Raw genomic sequence first — 25,909 nt, 5'->3', positions numbered from 1 at the left:
TTGATCCATTCACATCATTTTCCATGGTTAACTTTTAGAAACACAGACTTTGAAGTCAAAAAGAGATGGGTCCAACTCTACTTATGCATTAGTAATCATGACTGGGCATTAGCTTGTCTAAGCTTCAGTTTCCACATGTGCAATAGGAGGATAATAATACCTACACATATGGTTATTATGAGGGATAATAAGACAATAGATATAAATCTATTTTATATCAGATATCATTGCATATAACATAGTGTATATCAATGTGCTATTTATAAATGTTTAAATAAATCAATCAATTTATTGATTTATATCAGACAAATAGCACATTTTGTGGCATATTATCAGGATCCCATAAGTATCAGGTACTATTAACATTATTATATAAAGCCTATATATTAACAGGCCAAAAGTTCTCAACTTTTATCTTATCCTGACATACTTGAGGGATATGATATAAACCAATCTTAACAGATGCTCATTTTGGGGACATTGTAGTTGTAAGTGTAAGTGTGTACATTTATGTGCAAGTGTGTATTCATGCTCATACACCCTACCATTCTAGGAACACATGTCAAAAAAAGTCAAGATAGAAGTAGAGGGAAGATAAATTTTTAAAAAGCTTGGAAAATTATTCCTGATAAATAGCTTCACACTCCATCAAGAATCACTGAACCAGGCTACAATTGAAGATTAAATATAATAAGAAAAGAATGCAGCTTTTCAAATTGTAGCTTAATAAATAAGGAGAGTCAGATGATAAGAGAATTAAAATCATGTTTACCACAGGGGGGAAAAAAGAGAATAGAAATTCCATAAGCAGGTTGAAAACATAAGAAAATGAGCACATGATAATGGCAGTATCTCAAATCAGTGGAGAAAGGAAGGACCTATTAATGTGATGGTGGAATAACTGGATAGTAATTTGGGAAAAGATATATTGGACATATTCTTCATGTCACATGCCAGGACAATTTCTAAGTAAACTGAAGCAGAAATATTTTTTTAACTACACAAATATTAAAAGAAAACATGAGTTATATTTTGTTTGTTTGTAATCCATGAATATGATAAAGATTGATAATGTTAACTAAATCAATGTTTTAAATGCATGATAAAACCATGAACAAAATAGAGAAGATAAATACATCAGGAGAAAGTATTTACAACTCACATGGCAAAGAATAACAGCTGTAATTATAAAGAACTTCTAAAAACACACCAAACAAAAAAATAGACAAAACATATTAATTTACAATTGATATGTAAGGAGATAAAAATGGCTTAAATACATTTAAAAAAAATCAAGTTCTCAGGGTTGGGTGGCTTAGTCACTTAAGCACCTGACTCTTGATTTCAGCTCAGGTCATGATCTCTAGATTCATGAGTTTGAGCCCCTATCAGGTTCTGCGCTGACAGCATAGAGCCTGGCTGGGATTCTCTCTCTTTCTCCCTCTCTCACTAAATAAATAAACTCTAAAAAAAATGTTCAAGCTCTTTCATGTTAAGATATACACAGCTTAAAACTAAGCTGAAATACCAATTTTGATCTTAAGATATAAAATATCTGACTTCAATATTCAATAATACACCTTACTGGTAAAGATATACATAAAAGAGTCCTCATATGAACTATTGATAAGAATACAAAATGGTGTTACATCCTAGCAATATCTATGAAATTTACAATGCTAACTTCTGACCCAATGATCCTAATTCTATCTTAACAATACATGTGCAAAAATGCAAAATAACCCATGAATTTGTTGCAGCATTGTTTTAAATAGCAAAAGATTTAAAAATACTTAAATGAAAACCAGAAAAAAACTGTATAAATTATACATTATGGAACATTAAGTAACTATAAAAATTCGTGAGGAATATCTCCAAATAAGGGCTCTGGGGGAATCTACAAGGTATAAGTTAAATGAAAACAATTAAGTTGGAAAAGAATATGTCCAGGATGTTAATTTTTATTTTAAAATGGGGATATATATGTTGGGTTTATATATATATATATATATATATATATATATACATATATATATATATATATATATATATAAAATTTATAAACATATATTTTATAAAGAATAATAGAAATATTTTCAATGGTAAACAAAAAAAAATAAAAATGGTTTCTTATAGAGAAAGAGAAAACAGGGCAAGGGACAAGTATAAGAGTTAGATTTTTCTGAATATATCCTATTTTATAGTTTTGACACTGAAATCCTGTAAGTGTTTTTACATAATTAAAAATGAAATTAAATCAAAAGAAAAATGTTCTCCTAGGTAAGTCATACAGTGAATCTCAAAAAATTTCAAGATCAGCACCTTTAAAAAGTATGTTCTCTGACTAAAATGCAATCAAATTAGAAATCAACAACCAAAAGATATATAGAATAGTAAAATTGGCAAAAAAAAAATTAGTAGGCCTTTCTCCAAAATAGATATTAAATAATAAACAAATTAAAAGATGCTCAACGTCATTAACTGTTAGGGAAATGCAAATTAAAACCCCATTAAGATACCATTTCACATACACACTAGAAAGGCTCTAATCAAAAACAGATTATAACAAGTGCTAGCAAAGATGAGAAAAAAAAATAGAACCCTCATACATAAGTGGGAATGTAAAATGCACCTGCTTTACAAAAGACTTTAAATGTAAATAGACTAAAGACTCCAATCAAAAGACAGAGTGGAGTCACTGAGTTACCTAAATCTATTCTCCTACTGCATGATTCTTCTTTTGTTCATCTTCACTATTTGCCATTATTTTGTCTTCTATGTCACTAATTCATTCCTCTGATTCTTCCAGCCTACTGTTCATTGCATCAAGCCTGTTTTTAATCTCATTTATTATATTTTCGTCTCTGATTGATTCATTTTTACCTCTATTATCTCTGTGGTAAGGGTCTCCCTCATGTCTTCTACTCTTTTCTCAAGCCCAGTGAATATCCTTATGATGGTTGCTTTAAATTCTCTATTAGGCATGTCACTTAGATCTCTAGCTATGGACTTCTCTTTTTCTTTCATCTGGGACAAATGCCTCAGTCTTGGCATTTTGTCTAAGTCTCTGTCTTCTTCCCTGTGTTAGAAAAGCCAATTATGTCTCCTTCTCCTAAAAGTAAGGGCCTTATGAAGAAGTCATGTAGTTCCCAGAGCCTGGAGCTTCAGGGAGTGTCTCCAGTGTGTGCTGTGTGCAAACTACTATTGTGTTTTGGCTGCTCTCTCCTTCAGGCCAGTTATCTGCAGAGGCTCTCCTTGCCTACAGCGGGCTGTTTGGTCCCTGCCCTGAATGTAGTGACTCTTAACTGGGTGTGCTCTGGTCTGCTTGTGAAATGAGACTTGTCACCAACTCCACTGGAACTGAGGCACTGCAAAACACTACTGGGCATTACCCAACGAACACAAAAAAGTTAATTTAAATGGATACATGCACCCATTTGTTTATAACAGCATTATCTACAACAGCCAAATTATGGGAACAACCCAAGTGTCCACCTACTGATGAATGGATAAAGAAGATGTGGTATATATACACAATGAAATATTATTCTGCCATAAAAAGAATGAAATCTTGCCATTTGCTCCATGGATGGAGCTAGAGAGCATTATGCTAAATGAAATAATTCAGTCAGAGAAAGACAATGATTTCACTCATATGTGCAATTTAAGAAATAAAACAAGTGAGAAAATGGGGGAAAAAGAGAGAAAGAGGTAAAGCAAGAAAGAGATTCTTAACTATAGAGAACAAACTGATGATTACCAGAGAGGAGGTAGGTAGTAGAATGAGTGAAATAGGTGATGAGGATTAAGGTTGCACCTGTTGTGATGAGCAAAGGGTGTTGTATAAAAGTGTTGAATCACTGTATTGTACACCTGAAACTAATATTATACTGTATATTAACTAACTAGAATTTAAGTAAAAACTTTAGGGGTATCTGGGTGGCTCAGTCAGTTCAGCGTCTGACTCTTGGTTTTGGCTCAGGTCACAATCTCATGGTTTGTGGTTTTGAGCCCCACATCAGGCTCTGCGCTGACAGTGTGGAGACTGCTTGGAATTCTTTCTCTCTCCCTCTCTATAACCCTCCCCACTCATCTTCTCTCTCAAAATAAATAAATAAATTAAATTAACTAATTAAAACTTTTTAAAAAGGCCACCTACTAAATGGGAGAAGACATTTGCAAATGATATATCTTATAAGGGGATGATATCCTAAATATATGAAGAACTTATGCAACTCAACATAAAAACAAAGCAATCCAATTAAAAAATGGGAAGAGAATCTGAATACACATTTTCCAAAGAAGAAATACAGATGGGAAAAGAAACATGAAAAGGTGCTTAACATTACTACTTAAGGAAATACAAATCAAAACGACAATGAGATGACACCTCACATTAGAATGGCTAGAATAAAAAGACAAGAAATAACATGTATTGGTGAGCAGGTGGAATAAAAGCAAACTTCATGAAGTATTGGTGGGAATGTAATTGGTGCAACCACCAGGGAAAACAGTATGGAGTTTCCTCAAAAAATTAAAAATAGGAATACCATATGATCCAATATTTCCGCTACTGGGTATTTATCCAAAAACAAAAACACTAATTCAAAAATACACATGTATCCCAATGTTTATTGCAACATTATTTACCATAGCCAAGATATGGAAGAAACCCAGTGTCCATTAATAGGTGAATGGATAAAGAATATGTGATGTATATACACAATGAATATTAGGCACAAGAAAAAATGAAATCTTGCCATTTGAGCATGGATGGATGTAGAGGGTATTAGGCTACATGAAATAAGTCAGTCAGAGAAAGACAAATACAATATGATTTCATTTATATGTGGAATCTAACAAACAAAACAAATGAGCATACAAACAAACAACAGACTCTTAAATACAGGGGACAGACTGGTGGTTGCTAGAGGAGAAGTGGGTTGATGGATGGGCAAAATAAAGAAAGAGGATTAAAGAGTACAAACTTCCAGTTATAAAAAAAATAAGTCACAGAGATGTATAGTACAGCATAGGAATATAGTCAATAATATTGTAATAACATATATGGTGACAGATGGTGACTACGTTTATTGTGATAAACACTGAGTATAGTTTTTTAATTACTATGTTGTACATTTAAAATTAATAAAACATTTTATGTCCACTAATTTCAATAATAAAAAAGGATATGTATATTTTTTTATGTTATATAAGATTAACATGAAAAAAACAGCAAAAGGGGCATCTGGTGGTTCAGTCATTTAAGCTCAGGTTATGATCCACAGTTGTGGGATTTACCCCTGAATCAGGCTCTGTGCTGAGTGTGTAGCTGCTTAAGATTCTTTATCTCCCTCTCTCTCTGCTCCTTCCCTGCTCACACACTCTCTCCTGCTCTTTCTCACTCTCAAAAGAAGGGAAGGGGAAGGGGAAAGGAAGAAGAGGAAGAAGAGGAAGAAGAAGAAGGAGGAGGAGGAGGAGGAGGAGGAGGAGAAGAAGAAGGGAAGGAGAGGAGATGAGAGGAAAGAAAGAGAAGGGAAGGAGTAGAGGGGAGGGGAGGGGAGGCAAAAGACAAAAAAGAAAAAAAAAACAGCTTTCCACATGGAAAAACCATAAATTGAATTTCACCACATACTATATACCAAAATGAATTCAAGACAGATTAAAGGTGTAAAACATCATAAACAAGACTTTTTAACTTTTGTATTTTTAAAAATTTTTTAAATGTTTATTATTTATTTTTGAGAGAGAGAGAGAGAGAGAGAGAGGGAGGGAGGGAGGGAGGAGTGGGGGAGGGGCAGAGAGAGAGGGAGACACAGAATCTGCAGCAGGATCCAGGCTCTGAGCCGTCAGCACAGAGCCCAACACAGGGCTTGAAATCACAAACCATGAGATCATGACCAGAGCCAACGTCAGACACTTAACTGACTGAGCCACCCAAGCGCACCGATATAACTTTTGGATTCTGATTGATCTTCATATAATGGCAGCCACATAAATCTGTCCATAAATATCATGCACAAAAGATGTAAAATTGAAAACAGTTACAAAGGAAACCACATATACCATGCCCTATCATTGCTAGGAGATAGGAAAAACCATAAATTTCAAATTGTGTGTGAGTAAAGAAATAAACCACAAATTCCAGCTGCAATACTATTGGAGTGTCCCCCACCACTTGAAGCTATGGATGCAGAGAAGAGAAGAAGCTTAAAGATCCCAAGTGAAAGATGCAAAAGGTGTGGAGGACATAATAATGTCTCTAAAAAGAATGTCCGTTACTAAATGCTAAAAATATGGGAGATTAGAATGGCTATTAAACGGAAAAGTGTGGGAAGTTATGTAAATCCCTTCTGGAATCATTTAAAAACTCAAAGTTTTCTGGTAACCAATTCTTAAACATGATGTATTTTCCTGATTAAGTTACATAAAAACGTTTACCTTAAATGGCCATACATAAAGTTTTGATTACCAAATGTGACACATCAACAACAGAAAAAAGAACAAAAACAGTACATAGAAAGTCATGAAGAGGAGATAACAATAATGATCTTTGTTTTTTCAGAATTATACCAGAAATCTTTCTCTCCTCCAAAAAGTCAATCAGTCAATACAAAAACAGTCTTGCTTTTTCTTTTAAACTCCTGTGCTTCTGTGAGTGCTCTGGATTCAGAGTGACTGCTAAGCCTATTTTCATATCTGATTGGATTTCTTTCTTTTTTAAGGCTGAATAATATTTCAGTGTATGTATTTTTTTTTTTCAATTTTCATTTATTTTTGGCTCTTGGGGCAATGTTATCTTGTGTATGTATTTCTTTATCCATTCATTCATCCATGGACATTTAGGATTTTTCCTATCTTGGTTATTGTAAATACTGCTACAGTGAACATGGAAATGCAGATACCTATTCAAGATCCTGATTCTACTCCTATGGATAAACATCCAGAAGAGGAAATGCTGTACCATATGGTAGTTACATTTTTAAATTTTTGAAAATTTCCATAATGTTTTCTGTAATGAGTATACCAATTTACTTCCCACTAATAGTATAACAGGATCCCCTTTTCTCCACATCCTCACCAACATTTGTTTTCTTTTGTTTTTTAAAAGTATCCATACTAACAGGTGAGAGGTGAAATTATTTCACTTTCGTTTTGATTTGTGTTTCTCTGAGGATTAGTGACGTTGAGCACATCTCATATTTGCTGACTATTGGTAGGACTTCTTTGGGAAAATGTCCGTTCAGGTTCTTTGCCCATTTTGTAATGAAGTTATTTGCTATTTTGCTATTGAGTTGTATGAGTTCTCTATATATTTTGGATATTAACCCCTTATCAGACAAATCCTATGGGAATATTTTCTTCCATTTTTTTCACTTTGTAAATTGTTACCCTCATTATGTGCAAGCTTTTTAGTTCGATGTGACACTGAATTCATTTTTCTAGTATTTTGTGGAGAATTTTTGCATCTATACTCTTCAGGAATATAGCCTTTAGTTTTCTTCTCTTGTAGTATCCTTATGTACCTTTGGTATCAAGGTAATGTGGGCCTTATAAAATGACTTTGGAAGTATTTCTTCTCCTTCAATTTTTTGGAAGACTTTAACAAATATTAACACTAATTCTTTAAATGTTTGGTAAAATTCACCAGTGAAATCATCTGGTCCTGGACTATTCTCAGAAAGTTTTTAATTCCTGATTCAATCTCTTTATTTGTAATTGACCCATTAAGATTTTATATTTTTTTCATGATTCAGACTTGATACATTTTATATTTCTAGGAATTTATCCATTTCTTGTTAGGTCTTCCAAGTTGTTGCCTATAATTGTTTATAGTAGTCTCAATATCCTATGTATTCTTGTAGTATCAGTTATAAAGTCTCCTTTCTTTCACTTATAATTTTATTTATCTCAATCTTCTCTATTTTTTATTAGTTTAGCAAAAAATTTGTCTAGTTTTTTATCCTTCCAAAAACAAATTCAGTTTTCATAATCTTTTCTTTGGTTTTTCTACTACTTACTTTTGCACTATTTTATTTCCTTCCTTCTGCTAGCTTTTGGTTTAGTTATTATTTTTCTAGGTCTTTGAAATGTAATGTTAGATTGTTTGAGAACTTTATTTTTCTTAAGTATCTGTTGTTATAAGATTTTAGAAATATTTTTGCTGTATCCTATGACTTTTGTATGCTCTATTTCCATTTTTGTTTGTCTAATATATTTCCCTTTTTATTTCTTGTTTGGCCCAATGATATTTCAAGAGTGTGTTGTTTAGGGGTGCCCGGGTGGCTCGGTCGGTTAAGCGTCCGACTTCAGCTTAGGTCATGATCTCATGGTCTGTGGGTTCAAGCCCAGCATTGGGCTCTGTGCTGACAGCTCGGAGCCTGGAGCCTGCTTCTGATTCTGTGTCTCCCTCTCTCTCTGCCCCTCTCCTGCTCACACTGTCTCTGTCTCTCAAAAGTAAATAAATGAAGAAAAAAAATTTTTTAAGAGTGTGTTGTTTAATTTTCACATATTTGTTAATTTTCCAGCTTTATACTGTTATTGATTTCTCCTTTCACACCGTTTTGACCAGAAAATATACTACATGTTATTTCAATCTTCTTAAATTTGTTAAGATTTGTTTTATACCTAAAAAATGATCTATTTTGGAATATGTTCCATGTGCACTTTAGAAAAATGTATATTTTGCCACTTTTGGATAAAAGTTTCTCTAGATAGCACTGGGTGTTGTATGTCAGTGATGAACCCCGGGAATCTATATCAAAACCCAAGAGCACACTTTACACACTGTGTGTTACCCAATTTGACAATAAATTATTTAAAAAAAAAAAAGAAACTTTTTAAAAGAAACTTTTTTTTTAGATGCCTTTTAGATCCATTTAGTCTTAAATCCATTTACTGTTTCCTTATTGATTTATAGCTGCATGATCTAAAGCTTAGTTTTAGTGTTGTTGAAATTGGGGTACTGATGGCCTCCACTATTATTGTGTTGCTATCTATTTATCCATTCAATTCTATTAATATTTGCCTTACATATGTATGTAGTCTGATATTGGGTGCATATAGAGTTTTTATATCTTTTTGATGAAGTGATCCTTGTATCATTATACAGTGACCTTCTTTGTGTCTTGTGACAGTTTCTGATGTAAAGTCTATTTTTCTGATATAAGGATAAATAACCCTCTCTCTTTTGGTTACTATTTGTATAAATATATTTATCCTTTCCTTCCCTTCTGCCTGCATGTGTTCTTAAAGGTAAAGTTGAGTTTCTTATAGGCAGAGTTAGATAAAAAATGAATATAGTTGGATCTTCATTTTTCTAAAAAATCCATTTAGCCATTCTGTGCCTTTGATTGGATAATTTAGTCCATTTACATTAGAGAACTTACTGCCGATGTGTTCCTTGTTTTATAGGAAACTTACTATAAAACACTTACTGCCAATGTGTTCTGTTTTATAGTTTCTTCCCCTTTCTTCCTCTCTTGATAACTTCCTTTGTGACTTGATTTTTGTACTGGTTTGCATCAGTTGTTTTTTTCTTTTTTTTTTTTTTTTAAGTTTATTCATTTTGAGAGAAAGAGAGAGAGAGAAAGAGAGAATTCATGCAAGCAAGGGAGGGACAGAGAAAGAGGGAGAAAGAATCCCAGGTAGGCTCTGTGCTATAAGTGCTGAGTCTCTTGTGGGGCTTGATCTCACAGAGATCGTGACCTGAGCTGAAATCAAGAGTCCAACACTCAACCCACTGAACCACCCAGGTGCCCCAATTTTGTTTCAATTCTTTTCTCTTTATCTTTTGTGTATCTACCACACAACATACACCTCTTCTCAAGTGCACATGGGACACACACAAAACTTGATTATTAATTCTCAAAGAAAACATAAATGTCACAAAGTAGAAATATTACAAAAAGTATTTTCTGATAATAATGAAATAAATCTAGAATTTAAAATAAAATTGAGAAACAAAAGGCCCAACCATCTTGAAATTTGGAAACCTGCACTTAACACTAAGAAAGGACGTACAGACAAAAACATTTAAAAGTCACAGAATTAAAGAATGAATTAAGTTGCCAAATAAAAAATTAAAAAGCAAAAATAATACAAACTATAAGAAAGAAAACAAACAAGATAAAAGTAGAAACTAATAAAGAACCAAAAATAGTCTATCAAAGCAATAAAACAAAAATCTTATTTTTAGAAAAAATTACAATGCAGACAAACCATAGCTAATCAAAGATAAAAAGGGATGAAGACACATGTAAATAATAAATGCTAGTGGAATTATTATCTGATAAACAGCAAATTAAAAAAAATCACTAAATACAGTGGTGCTACATGGGTGGAGGCAGGAGGCAAGGAAGATTACAGAAGTCAAAAGTATACAAGGGGAGTACCCAGCCTCGGGCATCTGGCTGGCCCCTCTTGTTTTTACTATCTTTTCTTCTCAATGGAAACTTCAGACACCAAACAAAACAAAGAATACAGAAATTATACAGATAGTATAGAAGTCACTAAACAACAATAAAAAAAAAAAACCCACCTATATCCCACAGAAATTAACAAAAACAAATCCTGAGGAGAGAGAATGTGATTTCCAGAGTTACTAAATTATAATATCCAAAATGTACACTTAAAAAAAAAACAAGTGTGTAAATTTTTTAAAAATATATGCCCCATGTACAAGAGAAATAAACAGAATCTATCCCTGAGAAAGCACAGATATTGGACTTACTACAAAAAAAGTTTTAAAAAACTTTTAAATAAGCTCAAAGAGAAAACAAAAAAAAAAACAAAAACAAAAACAAAAACAAAAACAACCAAGAGAATGATGGATGAACAAATCAGGATATCAACGAAGATACGGAAATTATAAAAAGGAACCAAACTGCAGCTAAAAAATATAACAACTGAAACAAAAGGACCTGGAAGAAGTGAATATCCACATGCAAAAGAATTGCATCTCTACCTCACATCATATACAAAATGTAATGAAAACTGCATCATTGACTTAAATGTAAGAGCTAAAACCATAACACTCCTAGAAGAAAATACAGATATAACTCATGGCCTTGGACAGGCAGTAAGTTCTTAGATATGACACCAAAAGCGGAAACATAAAATTTTGGACTTTATCAAATTATAAGCTTTTGTGTAATTATATTATCAAAATTGGACTTTATCAAAATTACAAACTTTTGTGCAACAAAGGACATTATCAAGTAAGTGAGAATACAACCTAGGGAATAAGAGGAACATTTATTAACCACATCTCTGACAAGGCTCTAGCATCCAGAATATAGAAAAAAACAATTACAACACAGCAAGAAAAAAAGATAAACTACCCAATTTTTAAATGGACAAAGGACTTAATAGGCATTTCTTCAAAGAAGATATACAAGTAGCCAAGAAGCACATGAAAAGATGCTCAACATTAACAGTTGTTAGGGAAATGCACATCAAAATCATAAGAAACCACTTCATACTCACCATGAGGCCATTTAATAAAAGGAAAACTATCATTGTTGGCAAAACGTGGAGAAATTAGAATTCTTATACACTACTTATGGGAATGTAAACTGATGCAGACATATAGGAAATTTTTTTTTCCAGTTTCTCAAAATGTGAAAAACAGAGTTAGCATATGACCCAGCAATTCCACTCCTAGGTATATACCCCCAAGAAGTGAAAAAAAGTTCTAAAAAATTTATACACACATGTTTACAGCCACACTCATCACAACAGACAGTGGAAGTTATCCAAATATTCATCAACAGATGAATAAACAAAATGCAGCATATCCAAACAATAGAATATTACTCAACCACAAAAAGGAATAAAGTACTGATTCGTTCTACAATGTTGATAAACCTCAAAAATATGTTGAGTGAAAGAAGCCAGATATAAAAGCTGACTTGTTGTATGATTCCATTTACATGAAATATCCAGAATAGGCAAATCCACACACACAGAAAATAGATGGGTAGTTTCCAGGATCTGGGGGAAAGACAAAATGGGGAATAATAGCTTAATGGTATGTTTTCCTTTTTTTATTATTATTATGAAATTTATTGTCAAATTGGTTTCCATACAACACCCAGTGCTCATCCCAACAGGTGCCCTCAATACCCATCACCCAACCACCCCTCCCTCCCACCCCCCATAAACCCTCAGTTTGTTCTCAGTTTTTAGAAGTCTCTTATGTTTTGGCTCCCTCCCTCTCTAACCATGTTTTTTCTTCCCCTCCCCCATGGTCTTCTGTTAAGTTTCTGTAGCCGCTCTGGAAAACAGTGTGGAGGTTCCTCAAAAAATTAAAAATAGACCTACCCTATGACCCAGCAGTAGCACTGCTAGGAATTTCCCAAGGGATACAGGAGTACTGATACATAGGGTCACTTGTACCCCAATGTTTATAGCAGCACTTTCAACAATAGCCAAATTATGGAAAGAGCCTAAATGTCCATCAACTGATGAATGGATAAAGAAATTGTGGTTTATATACACAATGGAATACTACGTGGCAATGAGAATGAAATATGGCCTTTTGTAGCAACATGGATGGAATTGGAGAGTGTTATGCTAAGTGAAATAAGTCATACAGAGAAGGACAGATTCAATGGTATGTTTTCTTAATGGATGAAAATATTTTAGCACTAAGAAGGGTGATTGTGCAACTTGTGAATGTACAAAATACCACTGGATTATTCACTTCAAAATGATAAATTTTACATTATGCGGATTTAACCTCAATTTTAAAAAGGTAAAAGATATAAATACTCTGAAAACAGATAAAAATATAGCCACTTGCCTGGCTTCCTCCCCCAGAAGACTTGCTCACACCACATCTTCCAACTCGTAAGTTTTGTGGAGCCTTGCTTCCAGTGGTGGTGGCAACAGGTCTCATTTCATAAGCAGACCAGTGCACACCTGGTTAAAATATGTCACATTCAGGCCAGGGACCAAACACTGTGTACAACAGGCAAAGAGCCTCCACAAACAACTGGTCTAAAGGATAAAGTGGCCAGGACAAAACAGCAGAATACATGTAGCACACACTAGAGACTCTCCCAGAAGTGCCAGGCACTGGGGAACAAGGGACACTACACAGCAGGGCACTATGGGACCTCTTCCTTTATAAGGCCATCACTCTCAAGAACAGAAGACATAGCTGACCTTCCTAACCACAAACAGGCATAAACTGAGACAAAAAGAAAAGACAGAGAAATTTACCCCAAATGAAAACAGAATAAGGCCACAGCCAGAGAACTAACAAAATAGATATAAGTAACAAGAATAGCAGGAGATTTTTCAACAGAAAATTTCCAAGCCAGAGGGTATGGCATGATATATTCAAAGTGCTGAATGGGAAAATCTGAAGCCCAGAATACTCTTTCTCACAAGCCTATTAAGAGAAGGAGACACAAAGAGTTTCCCAGGGCATAAAGCAACTGCATTTTCAGGGAGTCCAAACTACTGAGAAAATTTCTGTCTGCTACATAATTCTCCCCTATACAAAGAGTTACACAAAATACTGCCATCATAAAAGCAGTTAATTAATAGCACTAATTGTGCTTGGGTAGTGACCAAGTTCAACTCAGAGACTTGGTGTTGCCAGCCAGAAATGAGTCTGTTATGAGAATTGTCTCCTAGAATCACATTGGTTTTCTAAAGAAAGTAAGAAGAAAAGTGGTTAATGAGTCACCTAGGGGGTGACATCTGTTTTTGTAAATCACCATCTCCTTCCCCTACTAAAATTTGGTTTTTGTTTTTATCTAACCATCTATCATCTATCTATCTATCTATCTATCTATCTATCTACCTACCTACCTACCTATCTATCTGCCTCTTTATATTTTGCCATGAAGGCAAAAGAAAGCTCTTGAAAAACAAGGAAAGCAAATAAAAAATATAACAGGAAGGGGATAATTGCATCAACAATTGTAGCATTGCAATGTCCCTCAGCCTTTGAGTAACTTCTTCTAACAGTATAAACTAAGAGGTTCTGACAGATCAGCCTCATTCTATATTATTCTAGCTTTGGGTCTAAGTTTGTAGTCAACCAAATAAATCAAACTTAGGGTTAATCCAAGCCATCTGAACTAACATATTAAATACAGAATCATTGTTTAGTGTACTAATATCATTAAATATGGCCAATCCAACATTTTATTCCTTCCATCCAAGTCAAACACTCTTAGGATCCATTCCCATATATAACGTTCCAGGTGTCTATGGATACAGATATGTAAAATCTTACAGTTATTTTGGTGTATACTGCATCTAGTCACGGATTCCATTTTGTCCCTGACTCACCGGAGCTTTCTGGGACTTGAGCCTGACTATAGGACTAGGAACAATGTGAAGAGGTGGGAACAGGCACTGGTAATTGTCAGCAGTCCCCCTCTGGTAACCAACTCAGAAGAGGTCATTATAATTTTCAGATAAGCACAGACAAATCTCTTTATATAGAGAAAAGAAAAGATGCTCCCACCAGTAAATGAGGATTGAAAGATGTTCTGGTTTCTGAGTTTGTGTTGCTGGGATTTTCTACATCTTGGGAGACTAAAGTTTTTCTCATGTTGACATTCTCCTTGATCTATTTAGGGATCGTCCCAGGAAATTTCTTCATTTTCTTTCTGGTATTTTTTTTACTCCCATTTACATTTTCCTGTGTACTTCCTGCTAGCCAACCAGTCCCTCATTGATGTGGACTTTTCTTTACCACAGTTCCCAAGATGATTATAGACTTTTTTAATGAATGCAAGATTTCTTTGCAAAGTTTCAGGGCACAGACATGCTTCATCCACATAATGGGCAGAGTGGAGATGGTGTTAGTTATAGCCATAGCGTTTGACAGGTACATGGCAATCTGTAAACCTCTTCAGTACCTGGACATCATGAACCCTAAAATACATGTTTCATTTGTAACTACTTGCTGGGTAACTGTGGTGAACTACTTATGCCTCCATTTGTTTTCGTTACAAACGTGTGCTTTTGTGGTTATATTAGAAGTAAAAACCTTCTATTATAACTTTTCCAGAATCATCAAACTTGCATGCAGAGATGGAGCCAAGTTTGAATTTATTATTGCTGCCAATAATAACATCATGAGCATGGGCACCTTCTTTTTACTAATCCTTTCCTATATCCTTATTTTGGTCACTGTCTGGAAATGTTCTCAGAAAGACTTACCCAAGGCATTTATCACTCTGTCAGCTCACATCACTGTGTTGACTCAGTTTTTTACCTTATTCATGTTTCTTTTTTTGTTTTGTTTTTTGTTTTTTGACCATAATCACAGCCTGGTTTATTTATTTTTTTAATATGAAATTTATTGTCAAACTTGTTTCCATACAACACCCAGTGCTCATCCCAACAGGTGCCCTCCTCAATGCCCATCACCCACTTTCCCCTCCCTCCCACCCCCCATCAACCCTCTGTTTATTCTGTGGCCTTTCCCCACTTCTTCAAGTGATAAATACCTGTTCATTGTATTGACTCACTATAGTATTGACTTTGCTATCACCTCTGTCTTTAATCCTTCCATCTATCTATACATAATAGAACAAAGACATAAAAGTAGCAATAAAAAGATTGAGTGAGCAGGAACATGTCAGATTTTGCTGACTGAATGTGACTCTGGAGCTCTAAAACTATGCATCCACTAAGTATCCACTTTGGATACTTCAACTTTGGGTATTTCCACTTTGGATACTTCTGACATTTAACATGACCATATCTGAACATAATATCTATCTCACTGAACAGACTCCTACTACTAGAGCATTTATTCATAACCTCTACTACCATGGGAAATGTGAATCCACCATGATATGGGTTATTTTAACAGAGAGTATCACTATCTACTAAATAATACTTACGATTGAAATTGTGATCATTTTGACAGAAGATGGACATAATGACATCTCTTCTGCTTCCCAAAGATTTGCAAATGAAATGCAAACACACTTTGGAGAATGTCAGGAATCATTACATCAATATACGCAGGACTAGTAATTCTAATTATTCAGGCTGTGTTCCCTCAGAAGAAGATCCAAAAACAAAATTTTATTGCCAGTAGTTTATTTGGAAATTGATTTTTGAAAATCTCATCAAGGGAATAGGAAGTGAGACAGAGATGTGAAGGTTGCTTATGTTGATAAATGTAACTGGGGTGCAAGCCTAGAATGGCCCTCTAGGTTACTCTATAAATTCTGTGGCTTAGAATTGTCCCATTTTAAGGGAAAGGAACTGGAATACTTTTTTCATTTGTAAAGGGTGCAATAACTCCTTAGTATTTCCAGTCCAGAATACTGTGCATGATAGGAAGGAAGCCAGAGGAAAAACCATCAGGTAGACTTCCAGCTGCTGGAAGTAGAAAACTATCTCTTTCTTTGAAAACAATAAATGCAAAGGTATATTCCACTTTTTAAAGAACTCAGGCCCCATTTTACCTTATCCTGTCAAAGATTCTCTAACGTGATGGCTGTTTTCAATTTCACAAAAGGAAGACTTAAAACAGAAGTGACGAGCTATAGCGGCACCGTTGCTCAGAGCTGATAGTTATGTTCCCCTCTATTACCCATTCTAAAGCCCCCATCATCAGGCAGTTCTTCTGATGATCTAGGTTACTTGACTACTGAGACCATCCAGTTTTTTTAAGAGTAGTTTGAGCCCTGATTAATATGTTCTTGTCAATCTACTGTTGCCACAATTGCCCTATTATAGTTATCATACATCATGAAGCCAACAAGGCATGCCTCATTGAATCCCTAGTTTTAGAAAATCTCTTTGCTGTATCATCTATTAAGAAGCAACCTGGTATTTATCCACTATGGGATAAAAATGAGGTAACTCAGTCTTCCGAATGCTGGCCTTCAAATCTGAGGAAAGCCAAATGACATAAAAGCAGTTAAACATTTTAGGTTTATTATAACCCATACTGTGTCTCCCAAAAGAAGCATTCTCCCCACTAAAACAAATCCTAAAATTTGAAAACAGAAAACAGAAGATGCACAAGAACTTCACTGGGATTTATGATGAGACACTACTGTTTTATCTATCCCTTTGGTTTACAGAACCTATATATTTTATCTACAGGGGACATAGCACATCTAAAGGACACTGGTTCAAAACATATACCTTAAAGTATAGATTTTGACTCTGCAGGGTATCATCTTCAAGCTGGTGCCTCAGTTGTAATTTTAACAGGCTATCCCAATGTTCTATCAGATAAATAGCTCCCAGTTGTGCAATGTATAATAGGAAAAATGGGTTCCTTATTTATGTGTGTTTTGTGCACTTTCTTTGCTATAAAGTGTGTAGTCTTGGTCTAAGGAAATAATATACAAGATTTCATATTGGAAATCAGACACTGTGAACACTTGGATAGTGGTACTGGCCAGAACATTCGAGGTAGGAAAGATAATACATACTCATATATATGAATCCCCACGAGGATAAATCTCTCTCTCCTCCAGTTTAGAAAGGGCTCAGTGTCAGTAATTACTCTCAAGTGATTGATTTCAGCCCTCAAAACATGGTACCATTTCAAGGATCTACTTGTGCTGCTGAATAGGTCAAACATTCTACAGTGGTAGTAACTCGTAAAAATTCATGTAACAAAAAGCTCATTCTAGGACCTATATATAGCTTTCCTTTCTACCATGATGTCTTCTTCATTCATGGGTCCATCGGGAAAACATTAGGTTAGCTAAGGAAAGCTAACCATTTATTCTTTCAATTACCTAGTTCAATACATTATATCTAATGATTCTTTAAATTATCCATGTTCAAATAAGTTGAGTAATTTCAGGCTCCTAACTGAAACCTGACCGAAACATTCCATTCCAATAAAAAAGAAAAAGAAATACTTCAACAATTCCACTAGGGAATTCTCCAAACATGTAAGAAGAAAAAGCAATCTAAACTTACTCCTTTAGAAATATGTGTATTTTTTAAAAAGATAAAACAGTTTATATGACTGAGATAAAATAAAGGGTCTGTCACACCAAGACACAACAATCAGAGTTCTTACTCAGTTATAAACTTTTCTAGGAGGAGGATCAAGGGAAGATGGCGGCGTAGGAGGATGTTGGGCTCACCACGCATCCTGCTGATCACTTAGATTCCACCTATACCTGCCTAAATAACCCAGAAAACCGCCAGAAGACTAGCAGAACGGAGTCTCCGGAGCCAAGCTCAGACGAGAGGCCCACAGAAGAGGTTAGGAAGGGGGGCAAGGCGGTGCGCGCTACACGGACTGGCGGGAGGGAGCCGGGGCGGAGGGGCGGCCTGCCGACAAGCAGAGCCCCCGAGTCTGGCTTGCAAAAGCAGAGGGGCTGGACGGAGTGCGTTCCGAAAGCAAAAGGAACTTGACATCTGGAAGGTTATAATCTAACAGCTCTGCTCGGAGAACGGGAAGGCTGGAGGACAAAGGGAGGGAGAGTTGCTGAGCCCCAGGACAACAGAGCTCAGTTTGGCGGGGAACAAAGGCGCTCGCCAGCGCCATCTCCCTCGCCCATCCCCCAGCCAAAATCCCAAAGGGAACCGGTTCCTGCCAGGAAACTCACTTGCACCACGCAAACAACCCAATGCTTCTGCGGATCTGCTTCTGCGAATCCATCCCTCTGGCGGGTCTGACACCCTACCAGTGCCAGAGGGCCCCTCTCGAAGAGGATCTCCGAAGGAAAAGCAAGCTGAGCCTGCCCCTCCCGCCCCTGTGCACCTTGCCGATCCACCCCAGCTAATACGCCAGATCCCCAGCACCACAAGCCTGACAGTGTGCAAGTAGACCAGACAGGCCACGCCACCCCACAGTGAATCCCGCCCATAGGAGAGGGGAGGAGAAGGCACACACCAGTCTGACTGTGGCCCCAGCGGTGGGCTGAGGGCAGACATCAGGTCTGACTGCGGCTCTGCTCCACCATCCCAAGTTATTCAAGACAGCACAGGGGAAGTGCCCCGCAGTCCCGGTTCACTCCAGGGACTATCCAAAATGACCAAACAGAAGAATTCCACTCAGAAAAACGCCCAGGAAATAACAACAGCTAACAAACTGATCAAAAATGATTTAAACAATATAACAGAAAGTGAATTTAGAATAATAGTCATAAAATTAATCGCTGGGCTTGAAAACAGTATAAAGGACAGCAGAGAATCTCTTGCTACAGAGATCAAGGGACTAAGGAACAGCCAGGAGGAGCTAAAAAATGCATATCAATGAACTGCAAAATAAAATGGAGACAACTACGGCTCGGATTGAAGAGGCAGAGGAGAGAATAGGTGAACTAGAAGATAAAATTATGGAAAAAGAAGAAGCTGAGAAAAAGAGAGATAAAAAAATCCAGGAGTATGAGGGGAAAATTAGAGAACTAAGTGATGCACTAAAGAGAAATAATATATGCATAATTGGTATTCCAGAGGAGGAAGACAGAGGGAAAGGTGCTGAAGGTGTACTTGAAGAAATAATAGCTGAGAACTTCCTGGATCTGGGGAAGGAAAAAGGCATTGAAATCCAAGAAGCACAGAGAACTCCCTTCAGACATAACTTGAATTGATCTTCTGCATGACATATCATAGTCAAACTGGAAAAATACAAGGATAAAGAGAAAATTCTGACAGCAGCTAGGGATAAACAGGCTCTAACATATAAAGGGAGACCTATAAGACTCGTGACTGATCTCTCTACTGAAACTTGGCAGGCCAGAAAGGAATGGCAGGAGATCTTTAATGTGATGAACAGAAAAAATATGCAGCTGAGAAACCTTTATCCAGCAAGTCTGTCATTTAGGATAGAAGGAGAGATAAAGGTCTTCCCAAACAAACAAAAACTGAAGGAATTCGTCACCACGAAACCAGCCCTACAAGAGATCCTAAGGGGGATCCTGTGAGACAAAGTACCAGAGACATCACTACAAGCATGAAACCTACTGACATCACAATGACTCTAAACCCATATATTTCTATAATAACACTGAATGTAAATGGACTAAATGCGCCAACCACAAGACATAGGGTATCAGAATGGATAAAAAAACAAGACCCATCTATCTGCTGTCTACAAGAGACTCATTTTAGATCTGAGGACACCTTTAGATTGAGAGTGAGGGGATGGAGAACTATTTATCATGCCACTGGAAGTCAAAAGAAAGCTGGAGTAGCCATACTTATATCAGACAAACTAGACTTTAAATTAAAGGCTGTAACAAGAGATGAAGAAGGGAATTATATAATAATCACAGGGTCTATCCACCAGGAAGAGCTAACTATTATAAATGTCTATGCGCCAAATACCCGAGCCCCCAGATATATAAAACAATTACTCATAAACATAAGCAACCTTATTGATAAGAATGTGGTCATTGCAGGGGACTTTAACACTCCACTTACAGAAATGGATAGATCATCTAGACACATGGTCAATAAAGAAACAAGGGCCCTGAATGATACATTGGATCAGATGGGCTTGACAGATATATTTAGAACTCTGCATCCCAAAGCAACAGAATATACTTTCTTCTCAAGTGCACATGGAACATTCTCCAAGATAGATCACATAGTGGGTCACAAAACAGCCCCTCATAAGTATACAAGAATTGAGATCATACCATGCATACTTTCAGACCACAATGCTATGAAGCTTGAAATCAACCACAGGAAAAAGTCTGGAAAACCTCCAAAAGCATGGAGGTTAAAGAACACCCTACTAAAGAATGAGTGGGTCAACCAGGCAATTAGAGAAGAAATTAAAAAATATATGGAAACAAATGAAAATGAAAATACAACAAACCAAACGCTTTGGGATACAGCCAAGACAGTCCTGAGGGGAAAACACATTGCAATCCAAGCCTATCTCAAGAAACAAGAAAAATCCCAAATACAAAATCTAACAGCACACCTAAAGGAAATAGAAGCAGAACAGCAAAGACAGCCTAAATCCAGCAGAAGAAGAGAAATAATAAAGATCAGAGCAGAAATAAACAATATAGAATCTAAAAAAACTGTAGAGCAGATCAACAAAACTAAGAGTTGGTTTTTTGAAAAAATAAACAAAATTGACAAACCTCTAGCCAGGCTTCTCAAAAAGAAAAGGGAGATGACCCAAATAGATAAAATCATGAATGAAAATGGAATTATTACAACCAATTCCTCAGAGATACAAGCAATTATCAGGGAATACTATGAAAAATTATATGCCAACAAATTGGACAACCTGGAAGAAATGGACAAATTCCTAAACACCCACAAGCTTCCAAAACTCAATCAGGAGGAAACAGAAAGCTTGAACAGACCCATAACCAGTGAAGAAATTGAATCGGTTATCAAAAATCTCCCAACAAATAAGAGTCCAGGACCAGATGGCTTCCCAGGGGAGTTCTACCAGACATTTAAAGCAGAGATAATACCTATCCTTCTCAAACTTTTCCAAGAAATAGAAAGGGAAGGAAAACTTCCAGACTCATTCTATGAAGCCAGTATTACTTTGATTCCTAAACCAGACAGAGACCCAGCAAAAAAAGAACTACAGGCCAATATCCCTGATGAATATGGATGCAAAAATTCTCAATAAGATACTAGCAAATCAAATTCAACGGCATATAAAAAGAATTATTCACCATGATCAAGTGGGATTCATTCCTGGGCTGCAGGGCTGGTTCAACATTCACAAATCAATCAACGTGATACATCACATTAATAAAAGAAAAGATAAGAACCATATGATCCTGTCAATCGATGCAGAAAAGGCCTTTGACAAAATCCAGCACCCTTTCTTAATAAAAACCCTTGAGAAAGTCGGGATAGAAGGAACATACTTAAAGATCATAAAAGCCACTTATGAAAAGCCCACAGCTAACATCATCCTCAATGGGAAAAAACTGAGAGCTTTTTCCCTGAGATCAGGAACATGACAGGGATGCCCACTCTCACTGCTGTTGTTTAACATAGTGTTGGAAGTTCCAGCATCAGCAATCAGACAACAAAAGGAAATCAAAGGCATCAAAATTGGCAAAGATGAAGTGAAGCTTTCACTTTTTGTAGATGACATGATATTATACATGGAAAATCCGATAGACTCCACCAGAAGTCTGCTAGAACTGATACATGAATTTAGCAAAGTTGCAGGATACAAAATCAATGTACAGAAATCAGTTGCATTCTTATACACTAATAATGAAGCAACAGAAAGACAAATAAAGAAACTGATCCCATTCACAATTGCACCAAGAAGCATAAAATATCTAGGTATAAATCTAACCAAAGATGTAAAAGATCTGTATGCTGAAAACTATAGAAAGCTCATGAAGGAAATTGAAGAAGATATAAAGAAATGGAAAAACATTCCATTCTCATGGATTGGAAGAATAAATATTGCCAAAATGTCAATACTACCCAAAGCTATCTACACATTCAATGCAATCCCAATCAAAATTGCGCCAGCATTCCTCTTGAAACTAGAACCAGCAATCCTAAAATTCATTTGGAACCACAAAAGGCCCTGAATAGCCAAAGTAATTTTGAAGAAGACCAAAGCAGGAGGCATCACAATCCCAGACTTTAGCCTCTACTACAAAGCTGTCATCATCAAGACAGCATGGTATTGGCACAAAAACAGACACGTAGACCAATGGAATAGAATAGAAACCCCAGAACTAGACCCACAAACGTATGGCCAACTCATCTTTGACAAAGCAGGAAAGAACATCCAATGGAAAAAAAGACAGTCTCTTTAACAAATGGTGCTGGGAGAACTGGACAGCAACATGCAGAAGGTTGAAACTAGACCACTTTCTCACACCATTCACAAAAATAAACTCAAAATGGATAAAGGACCTGAATGTGAGACAGGAAACGATCAAAACCCTAGAGGAGAAAGCAGGAAAAGACCTCTCTGACCTCAGCCGTAGCAAGTTCTTACTTGACACATCCCCAAAGGCAAGGGAATTAAAAGCAAAAATGAACTACTGGGACCTTATGAAGATAAAAAGCTTCTGCACAGCAAAGGACACAACCAACAAAACTAAAAGGCAACCATGGAATGGGAAAAGATATTTGCAAATGACATATCAGACAAAGGGCTAATATCCAAAATCTATAAAGAACTCACCAAACTCCACACCCAAAAAACAAATAATCCAGTGAAGACATGGGCAGAAAACATGAATAGACACTTCTCTAAAGAAGACATCTGGATGGCCAACAGGCACATGAAAAGATGCTCAACGTCGCTCCTTATCAGGGAAATACAAATCAAAACCACACTCAGATATCACCTCACGCCAGTCAGAGTGGCCAAAATGAACAAATCAGGAGACTATAGATGCTGGCGAGGATGTGGAGAAACGGGAACCCTCTGGTACTGTTGGTGGGAATGCAACTTGGTGCAGCCACTCTGGAAAACAGTGTGGAGGTTCCTCAGAAAATTAAAAATAGACCTACTCTATGACCCAGCAGTAGCACTGCTAGGAATTTACCCAAGGGATACAGGAGTACTGATGCATAGGGGCACTTGTACCCCAACGTTTATAGCAGCACTCTCAACAATAGCCAAATTATGGAAAAAGCCTAAATGTCCATCAACTGATGAATCGATAAAGAAATTGTGGTTTATAGACACAATGGAGCACTACGTGGCAATGAAAAAGAATGAAATATGGCCCTTTGTAGCAACATGGATGGAACTGGAGAGTGTGATCCTAAGTGAAATAAGCCATACAGAGAAAGACAGATACCATATGGTTTCACTCTTATGTGGATCCTGAGAAACTTAACAGAAACCCATGGGGGAGGGGAAGGAAAAAAAAAAAAAAGGTTAGAGTGGGAGAGAGCCAAAGCATAAGAGACTCTTAAAAACTGAGAACAAACTGAGGGTTGATGGGGGGTGGGAGGGCGGGGAGGGTGGTTGATGGGTATTGAGGTGGGCACCCTTTTGGGATGAGCACTGGGTGTTGTATGGAAACCAATTTGACAATAAACTTCATTTATTGAAAAAATAAATTAATTAATTAAATAAAAATTAGCTTTAATGGAAAAAAAAGAGAAAACTGATCTCTTTAGTCATGAAAGAAATACTAGAATTCATACTTACCTCATAAGTTAAGTGTATAAAAATTAAGCCACAAACAATATTAAAAGGCAAAAATGGACTGGAAAAGATTTGCAGCAAATAGCATAAGTATATAGACTTACGTGGATAATCTTTATGTATACAAGTTTAAGAAAAACATAAGTTCAACTATAAAAATAAAGAAAACAAATTACCAAAACTCAATCAATAGGGCAATAACCACTTGGAAAACTGTTCAACATCTGTAACAACTAAAGCAATGCAAATTGACAACAATTTTACTTGCCAAACTGGTACAAATTTGACAAATAATGATGTAGTAAGAAAGACAGTGATATATATCATAGGAGTTGGTTTGTTCATTGTAATAACTGTGCTGCACATATATACATGGATAAAATAAAAGTAGCCTTTAAACATAAAAAAAAATAAACTTTTCTAATAAATCAAGCATACAAGTAACTGTAAGACACAGATGAAGCAGATGTGGAGACTGCCAACATAACTCCCCAGGTTCTCCCTTGTTGCAGTAGGATGCTCTCTGGCCCAGATATATATATACATGAAGGATATCACTTACAAAAATGGAGGTATTTTTGTCATGACATATCTCCCTTTAATATTCTAATACTTACAGTGTAAACATTCATATATTGCTGTAGGCTGTGCTTCATAAAACATAAACTCCATGTTCATTTACCATGAGCAAACTAGAATGACAAGGTAGATCCTGCTAACATTCCATTATCTATCTTCTAATAAATAACACTAGGAAGAGATCTAGTTAGCATATTTTCATGGAGATTTGACCAGGCCATTTGCTTCTGTTATTCCTATCTATTCTTTCCCCCTCCCATATCTCTTTCTTTGTGCCTCTCTCTCTACTTACCCTACCCCTTTTTCTTGACAATGAAACAGAGAATGGTTATAGAGCAGTTACTAATACTTTCCTTCCAATAACCAGAATTTTTAAAGAGTATAACATTATAAGAAAGGAAAACTATAAACTAATTTATATATCCCTCCAACACAGATACAAAAATCTAAAAGGTAATAACACAAAAACAGTGATTTATAAGTAAGATAAAATACCAGGATATGTTAGTTCTATCCCAGAATGCAAGCTTATTTAAACATTTGGAAATCAATCAAAGGAATTCACCATATCAAGCATATGGAGGGAGAAAATCATACTAATATTTTTATAGCTACAGAAAAGGCATTCTAATAAAAGGTATACTGGGTTGAATACTGTCCCCGTATCATGTCCACCCAGAACTTCAGAATATGACCTTCTTTGGAAATAGAATTTTGGTAGCTGTAATTAAGGTAAGGATCAAGATAACATCATACTGAACTAGGATGGACTTTAAATCCAATAGGTGTCCTTATAAGAGGCGGAAAAGGACACAAAGAGACGCAAGGAAAGAGGCTATGTGAAGACTTAGAGGCAGAGACTGAAATTATGTTGTCACAAGCCAACAACTGCCAGGAGTCACCAACAGATGGAAAAAGCAAAGAAAAATTCTCACCTAGAGTCTTTAATGGGCATGTGGACCTGCCAGCTCCTTGATTTTTGGACTTCTTGCCTCCAGAACCTTCAGAAAATAAATTCCTGGATTTTTAAGCTACCAAATTTGTGGTAATTTGTTACAGCAGCCCTAGAAAAATAGTATAGAAGAGAACTCATTCTGATAAATAGTATTTACACAAAAACTACAGGACACATCATAGGTAATGTGATATATAAGAGCTTTCCCCCGAGACCAGAAATATATCCACATTCTTCTTACAATTACTTCTAGTTTGTATTTTACAAAAGGTTTCACAAGCAAAGTATTTAGT

At 36.0% G+C, this 25,909-nt stretch overlaps 1 pseudogene; it reads left to right on the top strand.

Annotated features, from left to right (window-relative positions):
• The first annotated feature begins 6,889 nt into the window (after nt 1-6,889).
• LOC132669681 (olfactory receptor 4F21-like) lies at nt 6,890-15,624 on the top strand (annotated as a pseudogene).
• Nucleotides 15,625-25,909: the final 10,285 nt, after the last annotated feature.

Source organism: Panthera onca, chromosome B3, assembly GCF_046562875.1.
Source record: "Panthera onca isolate mPanOnc1 chromosome B3, mPanOnc1 haplotype 2, whole genome shotgun sequence".
Classification (NCBI taxonomy): Eukaryota; Metazoa; Chordata; class Mammalia; order Carnivora; family Felidae; genus Panthera; species Panthera onca.
Note: the sequence above shows the minus strand (reverse complement) of the source record. Positions and strands in the feature narration are given on the sequence as shown.